Source organism: Sorex fumeus, unplaced genomic scaffold (assembly GCF_029834395.1).
Source record: "Sorex fumeus unplaced genomic scaffold, SorFum_2.1 ptg000072l, whole genome shotgun sequence".
Classification (NCBI taxonomy): Eukaryota; Metazoa; Chordata; class Mammalia; order Eulipotyphla; family Soricidae; genus Sorex; species Sorex fumeus.
The window spans coordinates 56,505,966-56,526,606 of record NW_026606129.1 but is presented as its reverse complement, the minus strand read 5'-3'; the positions used below and the strand labels follow the sequence as shown (position 1 = coordinate 56,526,606).

At 36.9% G+C, this 20,641-nt stretch overlaps 1 protein-coding gene and 1 non-coding gene across 6 annotated transcripts in view; both read left to right on the top strand.

The window, feature by feature from the left end:
• Positions 1 to 20,641, top strand: part of ERC2 (ELKS/RAB6-interacting/CAST family member 2) — a 1,123,201-nt gene that overhangs the window by 434,267 nt on the left and 668,293 nt on the right. The gene's annotated exons all lie outside the window — the stretch shown is intronic.
• On the top strand, positions 13,783 to 13,946 carry LOC130037989 (U1 spliceosomal RNA). The gene has a single exon (XR_008794558.1). It is a non-coding gene; the product is annotated as a U1 spliceosomal RNA (small nuclear RNA).

The window sequence follows — 20,641 nt, the reverse complement described above, 5'->3', positions numbered from 1 at the left end:
CTCCATCAGTACACATTTCCCACCACCAATATCCCTGGTATGCCCCCCCCTTCTCATCCTCCCCCTACCTCCATGGCAGACATGATTCCCCATAATCTCCCTCTACTTTTGGGCATTATGGTTTGCAATACAGACACTGAGAGGTTATTATGTTTTGTCCTTTATCCACTTTCTCCACACATCTCCCATCCCGACTGATTCCTCCAGCTATCTTTTTCTTAGCGATCCCTTCTCTATTCCAGCTGCCTTCTCCCCTTTGCTCATGAGGCAGGATTCCAGCTATGGAGCAATATATCTGTCTATGTATCTGCTATCCTTAGGTGTCAGCCTCATCTTATGTTGTTTTATACTCCACAAATGAATTCAGTCCTTCTATGTCTGTCCTTCTCTTTCTGATTCATTTCACTTGGCATGATACTCTCCATGTCTATCCATTTATAAGCAAAGTTCATGACTTCATCTCTCCTGACAGTTGCATAGTATTCCATTGTGTAGATGTACCAAAGTTTCTTTAACCAGTCATTGTTCTAGGGCACCTGGGTTGTTTCCAGATTTTGGCTATTGTGAACAGTGCTGCAATGAACATATAGGTACAGATGTCATTTCTACTGTGCTTTTTTGCATCTTTGGGATATATTCCCAGAAGTGGTATTGCGAGGTCATATGGAAGCTCAATTTCTAGTTTTTGAAGGACTGTCCATATTGTTTTCCAAAAAGGCTGAACTAGTGGGCATTCCCACCAACAGTGAAAGAGCATCCCTTTTTCCCCACATCCACGCCAGCTTTTGTTCTTTTGAATGTATGCCAGTCTCTGTTGTGTGAGATGATATCTCATTGTTGTTTTGATTTGCATCTCCCTGATGGCTAGCGATGTGGAGCATTTTTTCATGTGTATTTTGACAATTTGTATTTCTTTTTTGAGGAAACTTCTGTTCATTTCTTCTCCCAATTTTTTGATGGGTTGGGGTTTATTAATCCCTTATCAGATGGATATTGGGTAAATATTCTTTCCTATTCTGTGAGCTCTTTCTTTATTTTGGTCACTTTCTTTTGAAGTGCAGAAGCGTCTTAGTTTGATGTAGTCCCATTTGTATATGTTTGCTTCCCCTTGTATAGTCAGTGTTGTTTCATCCTTAAAGATGTTTTTATCTTCAATATCATGGAGAGTCCTGCCTATATTTTCCTCTATGTACCTTGTGCATTCATGTCTGATTTTGAGGGCTTTAATCCACTTTGATCTGACTTTTGTGCCTGGCATTAGACAGAGGTCAGCGTTCATTTTTTTGCAGGTAGCTATCCAGTTTTCCCAGCACCACTTGTTGAAGAAGCTTTCCTTGTTCCACTTCACATTTCTTGCTCCTGTCAAAGATTAAGTGGTCATATATTTGGGGGTCTTTGAAAATATTCAACTCTGTTCCAATGGTCTTCAGATCTGTTTCTAGCCCCAGTAGCATGCTGTCTTAATTACTACTGCTTTGTAGTACAGTTTGAAGTTGGGGAGGGTGATGCCACCCATCTTCTTTTTCCCAAGTATTTCTTTAGCTATTCGTGGGGGGTTATTGTTCCACATGAATTTCAGGAACTTTTTTGATCTATTTTTTGGAAAAATGTCATGGGTGTCCTGATAGAGACCACATTAAATTTGTATAGTGCTTTTGGCAGTATTGCCATTTTGATACTGTTAATCCTCCCTATCCATGAGCAGGGGATGTGTCTCCATTTCCTAGTGTCCTCTTTTATTTCTTGAAGCAGTGTTTTGTAATTTTCCTTGTATAGGTGCTTCCCCTTTTTGGTTAAGCTGATTCCAAGGTACTTGATTTTCTGAGGTACTGTTGTGAACGGGATTGTTTTTCAAATGTCTATTTCTTCTCTTTTTTTTATTTGTATATAAGAACACCATGGACTTTTGCATGTTGATTTTGTAGCCTGTCACATTACTAAACTTACCTTTTGTTTCTAAGAGCTGTTCTCTAGAGTCTTTAGGGTTTTATTATATCATCTGCAGTTAGTGGTGGCTTGACCTCTTCCTTTCCTATCTGTATTCCCTTGATACCTTGCCTAACTGCAATGGCCAAGACTTCTAGTACTAGATTGAATAGGAGTAGCGAAAGTGGGCAACCTTGTCTTGTGCCCAATCTTAGAGGGAATGCTTTTAGTTTTTCCCCATTGACAATGATGCTTGCCATGGGCTTGTGGTAGATGGCTTTGACTATATTGAGGAAAGTTCCTTCATTGTCTATTTTGCTGAGAGTTTTCATCATAAATGGGTGCTGGATCTTTTCAAATGCTTTCTCTGCATTTGTTGATATCATCATATGGTTCTTACCTTTTCTTTTTGGATTATGTTGATCGATTTCCGAATGTTAAATCATCCTTGCATCTGTTCATAGGTTCTGAAATACGCACATATCATTTGGGAGCCACTGTTTAATGCACTATCGACAAAAGTATAGTTTTCATATTGGAGTATGCTTTGAAAAAAACTTAGTTTAAGGTAGAATGTCAGCGATGAATAGTAAACATTCATTATTGAGTATTCTAGATCCAGAGAGCATGAGTTCTGTATTTAGAACTCCCCAAACTTGTGTGCATAACAGGTATCAAATCTTCATTCCCCTAGTCATCTCACTAAGTCTGGATATGCCTCAGTGTCTCTTTATAATCAGATTCTATGAAAGTACTTTGTATCAACTAACGTGGGCACATGAAACAAACATACAAAATCTGGGAGATTGTGAACATGAGCAGACGATCAAATGAAAGAATTCTGTAAGTCTAAGAAATTTGTCCTTAATGGAAAAAGGATGTAGACATGTTGTTTTATCTGGTGCAACATGTATTCCTCCCAACGGGTGTGCATTGGGGACAGAGTGGAGATTTCTGCGCATATTTCTGGTTCTTTATGTGCACAAACAGGAGTCAAACTGTCTGATGAGGAGAAACTCAGGATCAAATTATGTTCTCTGTGACTCACTTTGAAATTTTCAGAAGAAACTGGAACCACTCTGATTAATGGTAACAGCTTTTAAATGACAAATTCTTCTTTCTGTGGGGATGTAGATCTATTGCCTGAGGAAACATCCTAACTCATCTTGTCTTTTTGTGTGCGAATTTGATTGTAGGTGAAACACAAGTAGAGTGGCCAACTTGGTGCATTTGGTTTATCCATCATCAGGAGGTTGTAGTTTCTAGACATATTTTCTCCTTCTGGCTCAGACAGTACTTCCTTTTATATTACTACTCTCATTTCTGGGTATTTCTTATATTTCAATTACATATGATTCTGTCAGCACTTTTCTCCCTCTCTGTAAAATTGGTAATTGTGAAAGGTAGCATTATGATTTTTATTATTTGCTATGTAGGGCACTCTGGAAGGCTAAATGTGATGCAAAGTGCTATCTCTGTCCTTTTTTTGACTATGCAAGGAAGATGTGCTTACTGTTTAATTGAGTAAAAAACTAATTACTAGGTTTTCTTTGGATATAAAACCACCCAGAAGGAAACTGTTTCTCAGGTTGTGGGTGTTTTGATAGATTCTTGTGTTAAAGGATATGAACCAACAAAATGCATTCACGAAATGACAAATTGTCTAAGTTGAAGCTGAATCGATGAATCCAACCTTTTCATTTTACCAATGCGAAAATGGTGGGAACTTCCAGTCACCAGTGGTTATTTTTTGAGCAGCTCATATGTCATTTCCTCTTATAGAATTATGGAACACCAAATAAATCACTGCTACAAGAATAGTGGAACATTTTTGACTCACTCATTAGACATACATACACACACATACATAGAAAATTTGCTGAGTGAAACAAGTTTTTCATATAAAAGTGGTCCCTGCCATAACATATGATCACAGTAAAGGGATCAAACTTAATGCTGGCAAGGTGCCGTTGTTGAAGCCACATCTTCATACATAGAATTTTTTCCCTTAAATTACATCCTATCCTGTCTCTGTCAATTTTTTTATTGCTGTTGTTGTTGTTGTTGGATTGCAACCACCACTGCCCAGGGCTTATTCCTGACTGTTCAGGGGTCACTCCTTGCTGTGTTCAGGGGATAGTATGGTTGCTGGGGATTGAACTTGGGTTGAACATGTGCAAGACAAACACATTGCCTGCTGTACTATCTCTTTGGTCCATATGTGTTTTTCTTTAAGAAAAAAAAAAGAAAGTGGATAATGTGACTTAAATTCTTTTAGCATCATGGTATCTCTGCTTGTATTTTAATAGTTTTTGTAACTATCAGATGCCTCATTCATGGAATCAGTTTATTTTCACTCTTTTTTCCTTGTTAACAAAAGACTTACAAGTTGGAGCAGAAAAAAAAACAATGACTTGCACTCATTGCTGAAAATTTGTACAAGGCCCATTCATAACCCATTTCAGAATCAAACTTTTTAAAAAAAGTCAAATATGTGAAGTTTCAATTTAACTTATTGGTCTTTTCCTAAATTCAACACAAATCTTATTGTGATGTGTTTCAGTGAAAATTTAGTAGTGGATCTTAATTTCCTTGAGTTATTTGAATTTGAGTGCATAAAAATGTTTCTGAATATATTAGCATAGAAAAGTATTCCATTGATTTATAATGAATATAAGGGGAAAACTATTCATTAGTATTTGAAAGAAGTTAAAAAAATCATAGTAAAAGTATAAAAAGTAGGGGAAATTGTGTATAACTAAAGATGGCATTTTGTAAGGTTTACTTAATTATAACATATTGTGGTGGGAATTTTAATCTTGAATGGAGATGAGTTATTTTTTTCTGCTTAGGCTCATATATGTTATATATAATTATAATAACATTATTATATAAACATATTAAATAACTGTCATATGTGACCTCAAAACAACAACAATAGGAAAACATGTATATTATAATTTTGTATAATTAGGCTTTTGTTTTTCTTCATGTAATATTCCTATTCACTCCTATAGTTGTTCTCCATGCCATTAAAATGTTCCCAGCTTTCTGCTTCAGTATCTTGTCCAGAATAGACCCTTTGGAATCTAATAGAATCTTATAGTTCCAAAGTCTTGGCTTGACTAACTACAAGCTGTGTAACTCTTGGTCTTGAAAAATGGAGCACTGCTGGGTCAAATGGGAGCTCAATTTCTAATTTTTTTTGAGGATTGTCCATATTGTTTTCCAAAAGGGCTGAACTAGTTAGCGTTCCCACCACTAGTGAAGGAGAGTCCCTTTCTCCCCACATTCGTGCCAACACCAGTTGCTATTGTTCTTTTGGATGTGAGGCAGTCTCTGTGGTGTAAGATGATATCTCATTTTTGGTTTTTTTTGCATCTTCCTGATGTTTAGTGATGTAGGGCATTTTCTCATGGGCCTTCACTTATATGTTCATTGCTGCACTGTTTACAATAGCCAATATCTGGAAAAAAACACGAGTGCCCTAGAACAGATGACTGGTTAAAGAAACTTTGGTACATCTACACAATGGAATACTATGCAGATGTTAGAAAAGATGAACTCATGAAATTTGCATGCAAGTGGTTCTACATGGAAAGTATCATGCTAAGTGAAATGAGTCAGGAAGAGACGGACAGACAGAAAAATTGCACTCATATGTGGAATATAAAGTAACAGAATGGGAGACTAACACCCAAGAATAGTTGAGATCAGTACAAGAGCTTTGCTCCATGGCTTGGAAGCAGGCATTGCATGCTGGAGGAACAGGCAGCTTAGATAGAGAAGAAAACACCAAGTAAAGGGAACAGCATGGTCAGGATGGGAGATACATGCTGAAAGTAGACTATAGACTGAACACGATGGCCACTCAATACCTCTATTGCAAACAACAACACCCTAAAGGAAAGAGAGAGAAAAAGGCAATGCCCTGCCACAAACACAGGGTGGGGGGGGGAGGGTTAGGATAGGAGGGGGGATAGGAGGGTTACTGGAATCATTGGTGGTGGAGAATGGGCACTGGTGGAAGGATGGGTACTCGATCATTGTATAACTGAAACCCAAGCACGAAAGTTGTAAGTCTACAACTGTACCCCATAGTGTTTCACTAATAAAAATTAAATTTAAAAAAGAATTGCAATCAATAAAGTTGTTAAAATATAAAAATAAAATCTTAAAGAAAAATGGAGCACAAGTTAAGTCTGCCTATGTCTTTCATGGGCCACATGAAACTGCTTGCTAGCCATTAGCTTATTTTGTTATCATTGTTCCTAGTTTGACTAGCTATTAATAATTTGGTTTTGATTGTTTGCTAGACTATTAACATAGAGTTATCAGAGAAAATTATGTAGCTATTCACTATTAAACAGCAGCTATGTTTTTATTGAATGTTTCTGCTGTGTTTTGGGGAGTATCTACAAACCGGGCTCTGGAGACTTGGGGGCTCCTTTCAGACATTCTCAGACATTTTTCAGTGTGAAAGCCTGAGAATATAGATGTAGTGCTACTTGGACCCTGCAGTGCCTAGGGTTATGTGGGCTATCTCAGAGGTGTGCAAGGGTCTCCAGAGCTGTAACTGACAGTGCCAACTTGGCCAAGTGGTGTAAGAGATGGAACTGGGGTTGGTTTCATGTAAGGTGTACCTTAACTCCTGTACTATTTTTCTGGGCCTCTCTATTTCTTAGTGCAGTTCAATAAAGCACCTTGTAAATCACAATTTAATTGATTCTTTTTGTTTATTTGTTTTGTTTTTGTATTTAGGCCACACCTGGCCATACTCAGAGGTTACTCCTGGCTCTACTCTCAGGAATTACTCCTGGCATTACTCTGGGGACTATATGGGATGCCAGCCATTGAACCCAGGTCAGCCACGTGCAGAGCAAATGCTCTACCTGCTGTACTATCATACTGGTCCCCTAATTGATTCTTTTATCTGTGTTATTATTATTCTCATTTTAATGGCAGGAAAGTAAAATTTTGTGAGATTGTTTCTTTCACTGAGTCAGTGTAAATGGAAGATTGTGATTTTAACTGGAATAAACGAGCTCAAGAGTCATTATTCTAGTAGTCATTATTCTTTCCTGCCTTCTGACAGCAACTTAATGTACTCGATAAGCTCCTCTGGTCTGCACGAGCATTAAAAAGAATTCCAGGACATGTTGTGTTCTTGCCTTCTCTTCTCTGCAGCACTTTTATGCTGACTTCATTGGAAATGCACATCATTACTTGATTTTCTGCAATCTCTGAACCTGACTAGGTCTGACTGCCTCTGAACTATCTTTCTGATGTGTTAGATTACAAGCATAATTGACCCCTGTGTTAACAAAACTTCTTTTTTATACTTATATAATTTAGTTTGTAATAGCATTTAATAAACTCATTTATTTGGGTCTTTCCACAAGCAAAAATTCCTTCTCTTATTTCCAATTTGAAACATACATACCAGATAAGGTCTTTAGCATTTCAGTTTTGCTAAAAAATGTTCTGAAACTTGCCTTTCATCTTTTATCATGAAGATCTTTTAATTGCTTTTAATCTTATTTATGTCTTTTTCTTTATTGATTGTATTTTAAGCCTTTCCTCTTGCTTAGAAAGGAGTTCAGTGTCTCAAAAATAAAAAAGACTGGGCCTCCATATTTCTTATAACATTTTTATGGTCCATACTTTTGCATCTAAATGAGATGTTCATTTTTTTACACTTAATAAAGAATTTATTTGTCCATGTGGACTTAGATAAAGGATTTACATTTATTGTTATTTTTCTCTGGGCTGGAGTGATAGCACAGCGGTAGGGTGTTTGCCTTGCACGCAGCCAGCCCAGCCAAGCCAGTTTCGATTCCTCCGCCCCTCTCGGAGAGCCCGGCAAGCTGCCGAGAGTATCTTGTCCGCACGGCAAAGCCTGGCAAGCTACCCGTGATGTATTCAATATGCCAAACACAGTAACAACAAGTCTCAAAATGGAGATATTACTGGACCCACTCAAGCAAATTGATGAACAGTGGGAGGACAGTGGACAGTGGATTATTTTTCTCTGAATGGGCAGTCATTTCTTTGTTTTTGTGCCACACCTGGTTTACTCCTGGCTCTGCATTCAGAGATCACTCCTGGTATACTATCTGGGATGACTGGGATTTAACCTTGGTTAGCTGCTTTCAAATCAGTCACCCTACCCTCTCTTTTATCTCTCTGGCTCCTGGAGGGTTATTTTTAGCCTTTACTAAATGATTTATTTTCTCATATGAAATCTTAATGTACCTTTACAGTAATCTAAGTTCATGCAAGTATGTGAATAGACTTTGGGTGGGGTGCCACACTTGAGGGGCCCAGGGATATTTCTGGCTCTGTGTTAAGAGTGATCCCTGATCCTGCTCTGGGGACCATACGAGGTGCTGATTGATTTGATTGAAGGTCCAGTGCATGTAAGGCAAATGCCTTAGCTTCTGTACTATTTCTTCTGGGTCATGAATCTGGCTTGGACTTTGTGTCTGTGTTTTTCTGCGTCAGTACCAAACTGTTTTACCAAAACTTTAAACTATGTTTTTACTCGGTCTCTTCCTGACATCATGAAATTTTGGGAAAGTGATGGCCATGTAGCTGAGTCCAAGAGAAGCAAGCAGCTTTTGTCAAAAGTCCTAGGTCGGGTACCTTCAGATCAGAAATGAGCCTGAGGCACAGAATGAGGGAGAGGGTCTTAAACCAGAAGATGTGACTTTAAAATAGTTCTACCACATTAACCCTGAAAAAGTCCTTACAGCTTCATTGATTTTACTTTGTAAACAGATCTACTTTATAATTGATCCTGAAAAATGAATATTCACGCGAACCTGGAGCATCAAACTTTTTATGGCTGTGGATCAGCATTGTTCCCAGGACCAGAGACTGAATACCATTGGCTATATACTCTACCAGCCATGGAAAAAGAATGCCTTCATGACTCTGATTCAAGGTCCTCTGAATCTAATTTAGATGCATGTCCATTTCACTGCAGTCAGACACGTCCTATCCATACAGAGCCCTTAAACTGATGACTGAAGCATGCTTTACTTTGAATGATCTTTCCTTAATATAACAGAAATGTTTTAAAATATCAGAAATATAAATAAAATATCACTGCATTCTTAGAAAAAATAGATTCTGTGGGGAAAGTGAGATGAATGATGTTGAGAAAAGATCTTTACTGTGGGATTTAAGTGACTTTGGGATGCTAATGTCAGCCATAAATCACAAGAGCAATCCAAAGTAGGCTTCCATAGTAGGCTTTGTTAAGGAACAAACCTCCACTCCACCATTTAATTTTTGCACAATGAGTATTTCAAGGAACAAATGATGTTTACTTTAGAATGGTATGACTCTCCCTTGAAAGACATTTTTTTAAATGAGAAGAAATTTGTCGATACCTAGTATTACTTTGTGTAATAATTATTATTTATGTTATTTGGTACAAAGATAAAACCAGGCATACTTATCACATTTATTGTATTAGGAAACCACATAAAAATTAAATGCTAAATGAAAATGCTATGTTAGAGCCTATATAAAGTTGAATGATATTAACTTACTACAACCTTAATAATAGGATTGTGTTTGCTGGACATAAAATTATACCTGATATAAATGTGGTGCTCGCTGTTATGACTCAGAAGTTAGCTTAGGAGGTATGCTGGCTAAATGTCATGCTGTGTGATAGCACTTTTTTCTCACTGATTACTATTATTGTCATATTGATGGATCCCTTGTTTGCATACTCCCTAAGGTACACAATAGCCAAATTTATAGACAAGATATCAAAGAAATAAGAAGTTCTTCTCGGGTGTTTGGATTTTACCCTAAATTTTAGTGCAGACATAAAGACAAACATTGAAATCTCCTTGATTGGGGAGAATTAGTCACATGATTAAGAATAAGTTCTCTCTAGCTTTTAGATTAACATAAAACATACAGCATAAAACAGTCTTTTTACTGAATCATGGATCCTTGTATATAAGTCTTTATTCTCCATGTGACTGAACCCTTCTTGGAGAGACATTACTTTAAAATACAGGTTTATAGGAGACCTGAGAGACACTATAGCAGTAAGGACTTGGGTTTGATCCTCAGCATTTCATATGGTCCCCAGAGCTCTGCCAGAAGTAACTCCCGAGTGCAGAGCCAGAAATAACACTTGAACATCACTGAATGTCACCCCACCATTTTGAAAACTAAATAAAATACAGGTTTATAAGGGCTTGAGTGATAGCACAGAGGGTAGGGCATTTGAATTGCTTGTGGCCGACCCGGGTTCGATTCCTCTGCTCCTCTCAGGGAGCCCAGCAAGCTACCAAGAGTATCCCGCCCAAATGGCAGAGCCTGGCAAGCTCCGCATGGTGAATTAGATATGCCCAAAACAGTATCATCATCTCATCATGGAGACGTTACTGGTGCCCGCTCAAACAAATCGATGAACAAAGGGAGGACAATGCTACAGTGCTGTAGGTTTATATATAGTACAGTGCTTAAGTCTGGTGCCTTGTACTTGGCAGGCCCCTGTTTGATCCCTGACAATGCATTTGGTTCCCCTAGCATCATCAAGAGTGATCCTTGTGTGCAGGGCTGGAGTAAAGGCTGGGCACAACTAGGGACAAACCAAAACTTACATAGTAATGATAATAATAAAGGTTTAATTCTTTTTCAAATGAAATTACTATAGTTATTAATTTGCTAGACAGTTATGTTAAAGACATTTATTAAGGGTAGATAGAGGCTGCTCATAGGGATTTATTGAAAAGTCATGGGATCATAAAATTATTTTTCAGCCTTGGTACTAAATTATTACTGATTTAAATTCTATAGGGTTCAGTGAGAGCTTCAGACTTCCATAGTATATCTAAGTAAGACCAATATTTTGAAAAATTATGTTAAAATGTGTTTTTATGTTTAAATTTAATGTACTAACTTAAGAAGAAAGTGCAATAATAATGATACATGATGTTTTCTTAAACTTGTTTTGATAAAAGCAAATGTTTTGAAGATGGGCTTTTCAAATGTTAGGAGGTACTAAGATTGATAGTTTTGCAAATTGGTTTTAAGTATTTTGAATTTATAACTATCATCATGTTGCAAAATAACATTGACTTTGGAATGGCTTACTTCCTTTTGTAGTAATTCAAAAATATTATGACAGCTATAGTTTTATAGTGAGCATAAAAACCAGTGAGGTAAGTTCAATGAGGTAAGGTTAGTGTTGGAAGTTTTATTAACAAAAACTTTAAGTATTAACACATGAGTTACAATTCCCATGTGTTTTCAGAAATTTGCTGGAACTGAATCGAACGTTAAATTTTGAACTTTGGACTAGTCACTTAAAACCACCTAATTTTTATGTAAGAAGTAGCCAAAAACTTAAGTATGAAAACAGGCTTTATAAAGTTGGCTGTATTATTAACCACATATGATATGAATTCTTCCATGTAGGTGATATGAAGCACTCTTAATCTAGCATTGTTTTCTTCAAGTAGGTGGCATATAGAGTTTGGGTATAATTTTTTGACAGGTAGGTAGGACAAAATGCATCTTTACAACCTGAAAATCTCAACTGTGTTATTAACAAGCTGGTTTTGTAAGTTAACCTTTATAAGCACAGCATGTGGTTATACAATGCAACATATCCTTCAGTTTTATTTTTTGGAGTTGAAGTTGTATGAGAACAGCCTTATAATTTAAAAGAAAGATAATATGGTAAAGTATAAGACCTCTATAATATGGCCATTATTGTTTCTCTTTTTACTGTCTAAATGGCTTAAAATGTAATATAGAAACCCCTACCCTTGCCCTAATCTAATGTATGAGTTTTTGTTTGTTAGGTGAAAGCAGACTTCCAGAAGTGGAATTATATAGTCACTTTTCTATTACATAGAAATTTTGTAGGCAGTCAGTGTCACTCTACTGAATGTAGTCAGTCAACTGGAGGAATAAATGCAGTTTTGACACTACTATCTGCCATTAAGAGCAGAAGGGCTTAACTGAAATAACCAAATAAATGAGAAAAGGATTTCTTTAGATTGTCAACCTTAGATCTTTTCTTAAAAGTTTTTTTTAAAGCTGATCTTGGACAGCTGCATCTAAATGGGAGTGTAAATGTGCAGATGCTCTAAGCACCTTCTGGAATACTGACGTAAATACAAGGCTGCTTCCCCATACATAGCCAGATCTTAGTCCAGGTTTTGCGTGATTCCCAGCATTTCAAATTATATATATACTAATCCTGACTTCTTACTTTTGATCCCCTCAAGTCTCATTCTCCCTGGTCTTTTTCAGCATAGGCAAAAATGTCAATATCTATGAAGTTGTTCCAACCATTAAGTCAAGAGTTATCTGTTGTTGATACCTTTCTTCCTGCTGCCCTTTGTATAAAATCCCCAATTCTGCCACTGCCTCCTGATTATATCTCAAAATGTATCTGAAACAGCCATTTCTATCCTGTTCACCTCCTCCTCTTCCTTATTGTGGAAGCTACTTTTGTCCTCTAATCTATTGTAGGTTATTCTCCTGCCTTCATTCCTGCCTCCTTATATCTGTTCACAGACTGCCATCAAGTTGCCCATTACTTGATGAAACAAAAAGACTTTGTTGGACTTTAATAATTTCTTTGCTGTATTGTTCAGTAAGATATTATATACTCTCCTTGTATGTTTCTTGCCAGGACCTATACTAAGTCACTTCTTCAGTGAAGTTTATTGTTTTTTAGTCAGAAATGCTTCTATAATCTAGGTATTTGAGGGGTGGGTATTTATTGCTAATAATGTGGTTACTTTTTATAATGTCTTTTTCATTTTCTTCCTTTTTAAATTTTATTTATTTGGTGCCACATCAGGCTGTGTTAAGGGCATACTCCTGGCTCTGCTCTCAGAGATCATTCATGGTATTTGGGGGACCATTTATGGTGCTGGGAATCAACGTGGGGTAGTCTGTGGGCAAGGCAAACACCTCAATCTCTGTACTACCTCTCTGGAAATCCGTAAATCTTTTTATTATTTTTGGGTTTTGTTTACTCTTGTTTTTTTTTGTACTCAAGAATCACTCCTGGTAGTATTCATATAGCCATGTATTGTGTCAGAAATAGAACCAAGGTGATCACAATCAAGGCAGGTGCCTTACCCCCTGTACTATTTTCCCAGTGATTCTAATGTCTTTTTATTTGGGGAGGCAACACCCAGTGATGCTTAGAACTTCCCCCCGGCTCTGCTCTCAGGATCACTTCTGGCAGGGCTCAGGGCATCATATGGGGTTCAGGGGTTAAACTTGGGTTGTCCATGCTATGCAAGCAGTCTACCCACTGAGCTATTACTCCAATCCCTCTAATGTCTTCTTAATGAAAAAAATCTGGAAAATTAATTTTTCCAAAAGAGAAATATACTATGCTTCTATATTTACTAGTGTTATTAAGACTTTTAGTTAAAGATAAAAAATTTAAAGATCCAAACTAATCTTGAAAACCATAGGGTAAGTAGATAGCATGACATTTAAAAATCAGTAATTATTATTTTGTGTCTAAGATTGCACATTAATATTGAACATAAAATGTTGAACATAAAGTAAAGAATTTTACCAAATGCCAAAGAACTTTGAATTGTAATGGCCAATACATCTATAGTTTGCTAAGTTATGAATATTCTTATTTTGTACACACAAATATAGAATTTCACCACAAATAAGCTTTTTAATTTCAGTTTTATTTGATAAGAATATTATATAATGTTCTTAGATTTTTATCTTGTATGCTCTTGTCCATTCCTACCTTCCTAAACATGACTCAGTGAGTCACAGTTCTGAATGTCTTGATAAAATGCTGTAGAATGACTGGCAAAAAAGTGATTCTTGATAGTTACCTCGCAGTGGAGACACCATGATCACGTAGGTGATTTTCCCAGTGTGAGGCTTATCCATTGCACTTGGGATGTGCTGACCCTTGCGACTTCCCCAAGCATGGGAAACTCTACTGCATAATTTGTGGTAGTGGGGGACTGCATCCGCACTCTCCCCTGATTTAAAAAAAAAGTGATTCTTCACACTCACTGACTAAATAAAAAGCACTAGAAATAAAAAGAAAACTTGGAGGGAAGATCAATATGACATACATGCACAAGTTAAAAAGTAGAGGGCTATCCTAAATTTGGTAAGAGATGGCCAGCATCTAGATCATCCATATAGGCAGGCTTTTTTTTATGGTGTATTTGCATAATACCTTGATACTATTGTGTACCACCAGTGGCTCATACTTGGATGTGGTTTAACACAAACTGCACTCCAGCTTTAACATGTTACAGACTGTTCTCCCCTGAAAGGTAAATTTTGCTCTGGTTAGACATGTGTGTTAAATATATCTCTTAAAGTGATGATTAGTTTGATTTCTTCTTTCAACAAGATTTCAAAAAAGTTTGTGCAAATGAAATCATTAAACCATGCCAGTTTCCCTGACACACAAGGCAGTTCTTTCTGGTAGAGATCAGTAGTGTTTGACAATTATGGAAGCAAAATCTATAGGACTCAAACCCATGACTTTGTTTCCAGGTTGTCCATCATCTTTTCTGAGTGCTCCCTGAAGGTATAGATCTCTGTGATTTTGATGCCATAAGGTTAATGGGATATTGTTTTCTGGGGAAGATGTCAGCCACCTTGGTGTTTTCTTCTGTTGGAGAAAAAAATTCTTTCTGAAGCATCTATATGCAGGAAATATTCAAATTCTAAATCTAGAATATTCCACAGGTTGTAACTTTTGGGTTACTTGAATCCTAAACCTTTACATAGTAGTCAACAGCATCAGGTGGAATACGAAATAGAAATAATTCTAATTTAGATTTGAAAATGTCAAAGACATGTGGAATTCGAAGACATACAAAAAAGGACTAAAGTATCTAAGAAATATTTTGATATTAATGATATATTAAATAAATTTTGTAGTGGGTGAAATTAAATGTATAATTAAAATTTCTTTCACCTGATGGGATGAGTGCTGGAACACTGTATGACTAAAACTTGATCATGAACAACTTTGTAACTGTCATCTCACAATATTCAATTAAAAATAATTTAAAATTTCTTCCATCTTTAAAAAAGTGCTGCTATTATTGCTACTATATCATCTAAAATTATAGATGTAGCTGTATCACATTTCTGCTGGATGCGATCTTAAAATCTTATTCATAGATGAGTGGTACTGCCTGTGAAATATTTCTAGCCAACTCACACATCTCCAGCACCTCTCACTTCAACAAGAAAAATCACTCTTCACATCAATTATGTTAATTGACCAATTTTCTGGTATTTATCAAGTATAAGGAATATTGAGACATTTTAGTAGCTGACTCTAGTTCATAGACTTTTAATTAAAGTCTTTCATAGGCTAATTAACTATTCCTAAAGAATGTATTCTCAGGAAATACACCAACACCCAACCCCCTTCGTTCTCCCCCAAACACCCCCTTTACACAGATATGCATATCATAGAGTTATGCTGAAATGTTTTAAAGTAAATCACAGACAATATTACACTCTGGTACATGTTAGAGCACAAAACCTTATTTTTTGGTTCTCCACTATTCCTGAGGCCTGTTGATTAGCAACCTTTATTGCATTCCTACAGTATATAAATCATTGCATTAGAGGTTGTAGAAAGCATCATAATAAGATATAATAACAATAGCAAAAATTTATAGAGTGTTTCTAGGTGCCAGGCACTGTGCTAAGTACGTACCATATGCTATTTAATTTAATCCTCAAAATAACTGATGAAGGAGGTAGTTGTTATTCTCATTTTGCTTAAGACAGCTTAGTTATGTTCTGAATTTTTGAAAGGCCTATGGCTAAGTCCATGACCACTGCCAGGAGTTTAAACAAATATTTGGTATGCACAGACATCTGCAAGACAGAGTTCTCTACTTGAGACCTTTATCCAAACTGAAATTTAGGCCAATAAACCTAATGGCATTCTTTTCCTTCTATGTCTTTGTCTTTTCTCTCAAAGTCTGTATACCTTTTTTGTTTTGATGTTTTTGGTCTTTGGTCACACCCAGTGGTGCTCAGGGATTACTCCTGACTTTCTACATTCAGAGATAACTTCTGGCAGACTCGGGACTGTATGGGGTGCTGAGGATCAAACCTACATTAGTTGAGTACAAAGCAAGGGTTTTACCTCTCCAGTCCTATGCTATGTTCTAAGGGCTATGCGCCTTCTTTACTTTAGCTTTTTCTTTTACTGTGAGTTTCTATTTTTTTGAATTTGGGTTGAATTGAAGGAAGTAGATTTTTCAGTCCTAGGACCTGAAACTTTGCAGTTTTAAGGTGATCACTTCTTAGTAAAACCATGGGAAATTATAATTTTGAAGTAGCTCAACATCATACTGTAAGTTCACCCCAAATTGTGGGTTGAGCATTCTTGGATTGTGGAGAACAATCCTACTTCTTGTGGTTACTGGAGAATGCAGGTTTGTGGAGGTTCTACAATCCTGTAGCTCCAATGTCTGAAAAATATGACTGCCATGATCTTCAAGAAAGAGGAAGATGTGTGGGATGGCACATAAAGGGAGTGAGGTGTTTCTTTTCTGTTTACATTCCATGAAAAATACACATAGGCCCATCTTTCTGCAGGGAGCACGGGAGAGGTATCGTCCCGTTGTTCAGGAAGAAATGGAGAATTGGATGTGAGTGAGAACTAGTGGAGACTACCATTGCAGCTTTTAAATTAGAGGGTTTTTTTTTTGTGTGTGTGTGTTTTCTGTCTTTGGAGACTATATAAGTTATGCATATTTCCAGAGCTGCAACTCCCTCACATTGGAATGATTGCAAGTTGAATCAAATTCAAATAGACTCTTAACTCAGCCACTACTGGGAAAAAAACAAACACATGGACTTTGAAAGGTGAAATAAAACTATAATGGGAGCTTTTGTGAGGGTTCCAGCTTCATTTTCTCTTAGAGTTGTTCCTTGTGATCGCTTGTTTATTCAATGCCTGAAGTGTTGTCAAGTAAGTAGTATTTAATCTGTGAACATTTTCAAGTGGCTCCCTTTTCCCTCTCAAGTGGATTTTTTTTTTGCCCCCAAAAGTGTTGCAGTAGTTATTTGAAGATTGAAACAAACCATTTGATTTTTTAAAAATTATTTATGGTACATCAAGTAGCGCATAGTGTTTTGTCACAACACTGAAACTGTTTCTGAAGTCTATGTAAAATATGGTTGAAAGGTCAGAGGCTGATGTGTAGAACTTACAGAAACATACATCACCATTGGAACTAGTTATAATTCCTGGGTGCTGACATGAAGATTAATAATGCTCAACTTTCATTTTGGCAATTTTTGCCAATTTTATTGTCATGATTCCTTTATTTTAAGTTATTACCTGGAACTGAGATGATAACAAATGTTTATGTTTTATTCTGCCAGGTAAAAGGTAAATTTTCATTTATTACATGCTGTTAGACACTGATGCAGATACACAAATGAATATAAAATAAAATAATTTTCCTAAAATGGAAATGTTGCACAACTTTGAGCATTATGCAACTGGTTTTCCTATGGTTATGTCATATACAAGAACTAGAACTTTAACCTATGGGTCTTTATATATTGATTAAGTACATATTAAACAGTTATGATTTTTTCAACTTTTCTCTCTGGGAAATGATAGTGATTTTTGCTATGCCAAGTTTTATTATTGATTCAACTGCCAAATTTTAAGAGCGTCAAGGGCCCTTAAAATTATTTGGTGTTGAGTGAAGAGACAGGGAAAGGTATTTTATGTCCCAAACATTTTAACTTTTATGTCTCTACCTGATGTTGGATATAATTTAGCTTTCAAAGATTTTTCTTTCTGATTCTTTTTCAGATTACACTTCTGAGTGAAGTCTGAATATTAGTGAGGGATATTTTCATCCTACTCATTGATACCCACTTTGGAAATAATATTCTGATTTTGAATAGACTATTTTTTTCTTGCCCGATCTTCTCTGTATTTAAACTTCTGTGCATCAGAAGACTCATGCCTGCTTGTGGTTTTGCAGCATCTGGAAGTTCAAATCTGACTTTAGAAATGATGTCATATATGCTTACTGCAAACTGGGCTAATGTTCATTGAGAATTGGATCTAGTTCAAGTCAAAGTTTTGTCTTAAAGAATCTGAAAGAACCTTATGTCTATTCTTGAATCTAGGAACTTAAATCTAGGAACACAAAAGCTCTAAAATTAGAGTGAAGGGTTCTGAAGGGAAAGATTCAAATTCCTTTACAGCTAAATACATACTTCGGGTAAGAAAAATCAACTCCCAAAAGGGAAAATTAGTTGGCATAGACTCTCCCCCCATGCAGAGTTTGGGTATAATAAGTAATGTGTTGATCATGACCGTCTTTGTTGTCTGTTTTATTCCTGGAGAAATACTCTTACAGCTCAGTTTGCTTTTTATCTCTTCTTAATTCAAAAGGGTACAGTAGGGCACTTATAAGTCACACATGGTAAGAGAGTGTCTCAAATATTTAAACATATTTATCATATGAGTCTCCTTTGCCAACTCATGCGTCATTCAATACCTTCTATATTGTAACTTATTTGCATCAGTTTTGTTTATTTCCTTTAATTCTGATATAGGCTTCCAGAAATTGATAGTTGAAATTCAGGGCTAATGGGACAGTAAGCATGCATTTCCTCTCAGATTCACAGAATATTCATCAGTCTTTTATAAATCCTAACAATTGAATGTAACCCTTCATAACTTCGCTATGTAATGGAGTACTCAGTGTGTCCATCTTACTACCACAGAACCTGCCAAATGCCCTTCTTTGAGTGTTCACTACCATTTACATTTTCACCCCATGTTATAAAAATCCAAGAAGTGTTTATGTTTTATTCCATGTTGGTAGATGAAGATAACTAGACCAAAGCAAGTGACTTGAGAATGTAAGGATGCATACAATCCGGTGCAACTAACATAGCTTTTAATTTAGGGAAAGGATGATGAGCAGCACACGAAAAGCTGTTTCACCTTCCTTCCTCCCATCCACCGCCCCCCCACCCCCCATGTCTACTATGCAAGAAGAGTTACACCTATCAGCTGTGGGAGGAATCTGCAGTTCTCATCTTCTGCCATCAGAGGATGACACCATCTTTCACAATGCCAGCAGGTCATTCTGCAAAGGGGACAGGCACATATAGCCCCCACCCCCCTTCCTTTGCTTGGGTTTCCCAACTTTATCATCTCTGGATCAGAAACTGGACAAAACCACTTCTCAACTACCTTGCCAACACATTGAATTGTTAGCAACACAGTGTTGACAAACTTTTCTTGGTAAGGAGGAAGAAAAGGAGATTCTATTCAAATAGCTTAAGTTATAATATCATTATCCTTCCCTGATGTTGTCTACCTAAAACTGATACCTTTCTTTAAAGCCATAAAATACTTGCAGAGAGACTGTCTGTAGCAATCCCTTTATTTCCAGATGGAGACAATGAGGCTGGAGGGCTGGGCGAGTTATTTGTGTTTACATAGCTAGGCAGGAGCAGAACCACGTGTCCTCATTCCATTGCTCCCAGTGGCTTTTGGCTAAATAAGGTATCTTGCATTGCCCCTGAGCGATAGCACAGCGGTAAGGGATTTGCCTTGCACACAGCCAACATGGCCAACCCGAGTTCGATTCCTCCGCCCCTCTCGGAGAGCCCGGCAAGCTGCCGAGAGTATCTCACCCCGATGGCAGAGCCTGGCAAGCTCCCCGTGACGTATTCAATATGCCAAACACAGTAACAACAAAGTCTCCAATGGAGACGTTACTGGGCCCGCTCAAGCAAATCGATGAACAACGGGAGGGCCTTTACCTTTACCTTTACCTTGTCTTTTATAAATCTATATATATCACTTTTCAATAATACAATAATCAAAATATTGTATGGGATTTGTGATGAGGTGGAACAGTCCCCTTTTTACCACTATACCATTTCTTTTTTCCTCCACTATCCCTTTTAACTGTATTTCCAGGTCACTTCTATATCTTTAAATAACATGCCTGCTTTGCTACTTCCTGATTATTGCTGTAACTACTACTTATTACATTCCTGGTATGAAGGCTAAGGATTAAACTCTTCCATCACCCATGTAAATCATTTTTGCATGCCGTCTTTGGAATGCTAAGACGAAAAGAAAAAAGCTTATGTTTCTTTTGATTACTGACATTTGAATAGCAAGAATTATAAATAATCAAATTTCTGAGTTAAGGTAAAAATAGGAATTTGAGGGGATGCCTTGTCTTATGTCTTATTCATTACTTAGTATTTAGAAAGTCAACTTCTTAAAGCTGGAAAATGAATGCCATTTCTGTAACATTTTCTTCCTCTGACAATAATACTGACTTCCTGTTTGCAGTGTGCATTTTTCCCACTGTTTCTCAAGGTGGCAAGGAGTGTTTTTCTAGTTTTCCCTGTTTTGCCAAATGTTAGTGACATGGTTCAATGTGTCCTCCATATTCTAGAAGAAAACTGCAGAATGTGGGCAGCTTTGTACCTCCCTGGGCTCTCAAAGGCAGGATCAGTAGTGTGCTTTGTTCCCCAGTTTGTGACTTCACAACATGCAAACAAAGTGCTATCCACAATGTCCTGTTCATATAAATCTGTCTTATAAATATATCACTGTTAAGCTTGGTTCCCAACGATACTTGAAGGTACATGTCGGCTGTTAAAATGAATACCATGGAGACACCCAGGA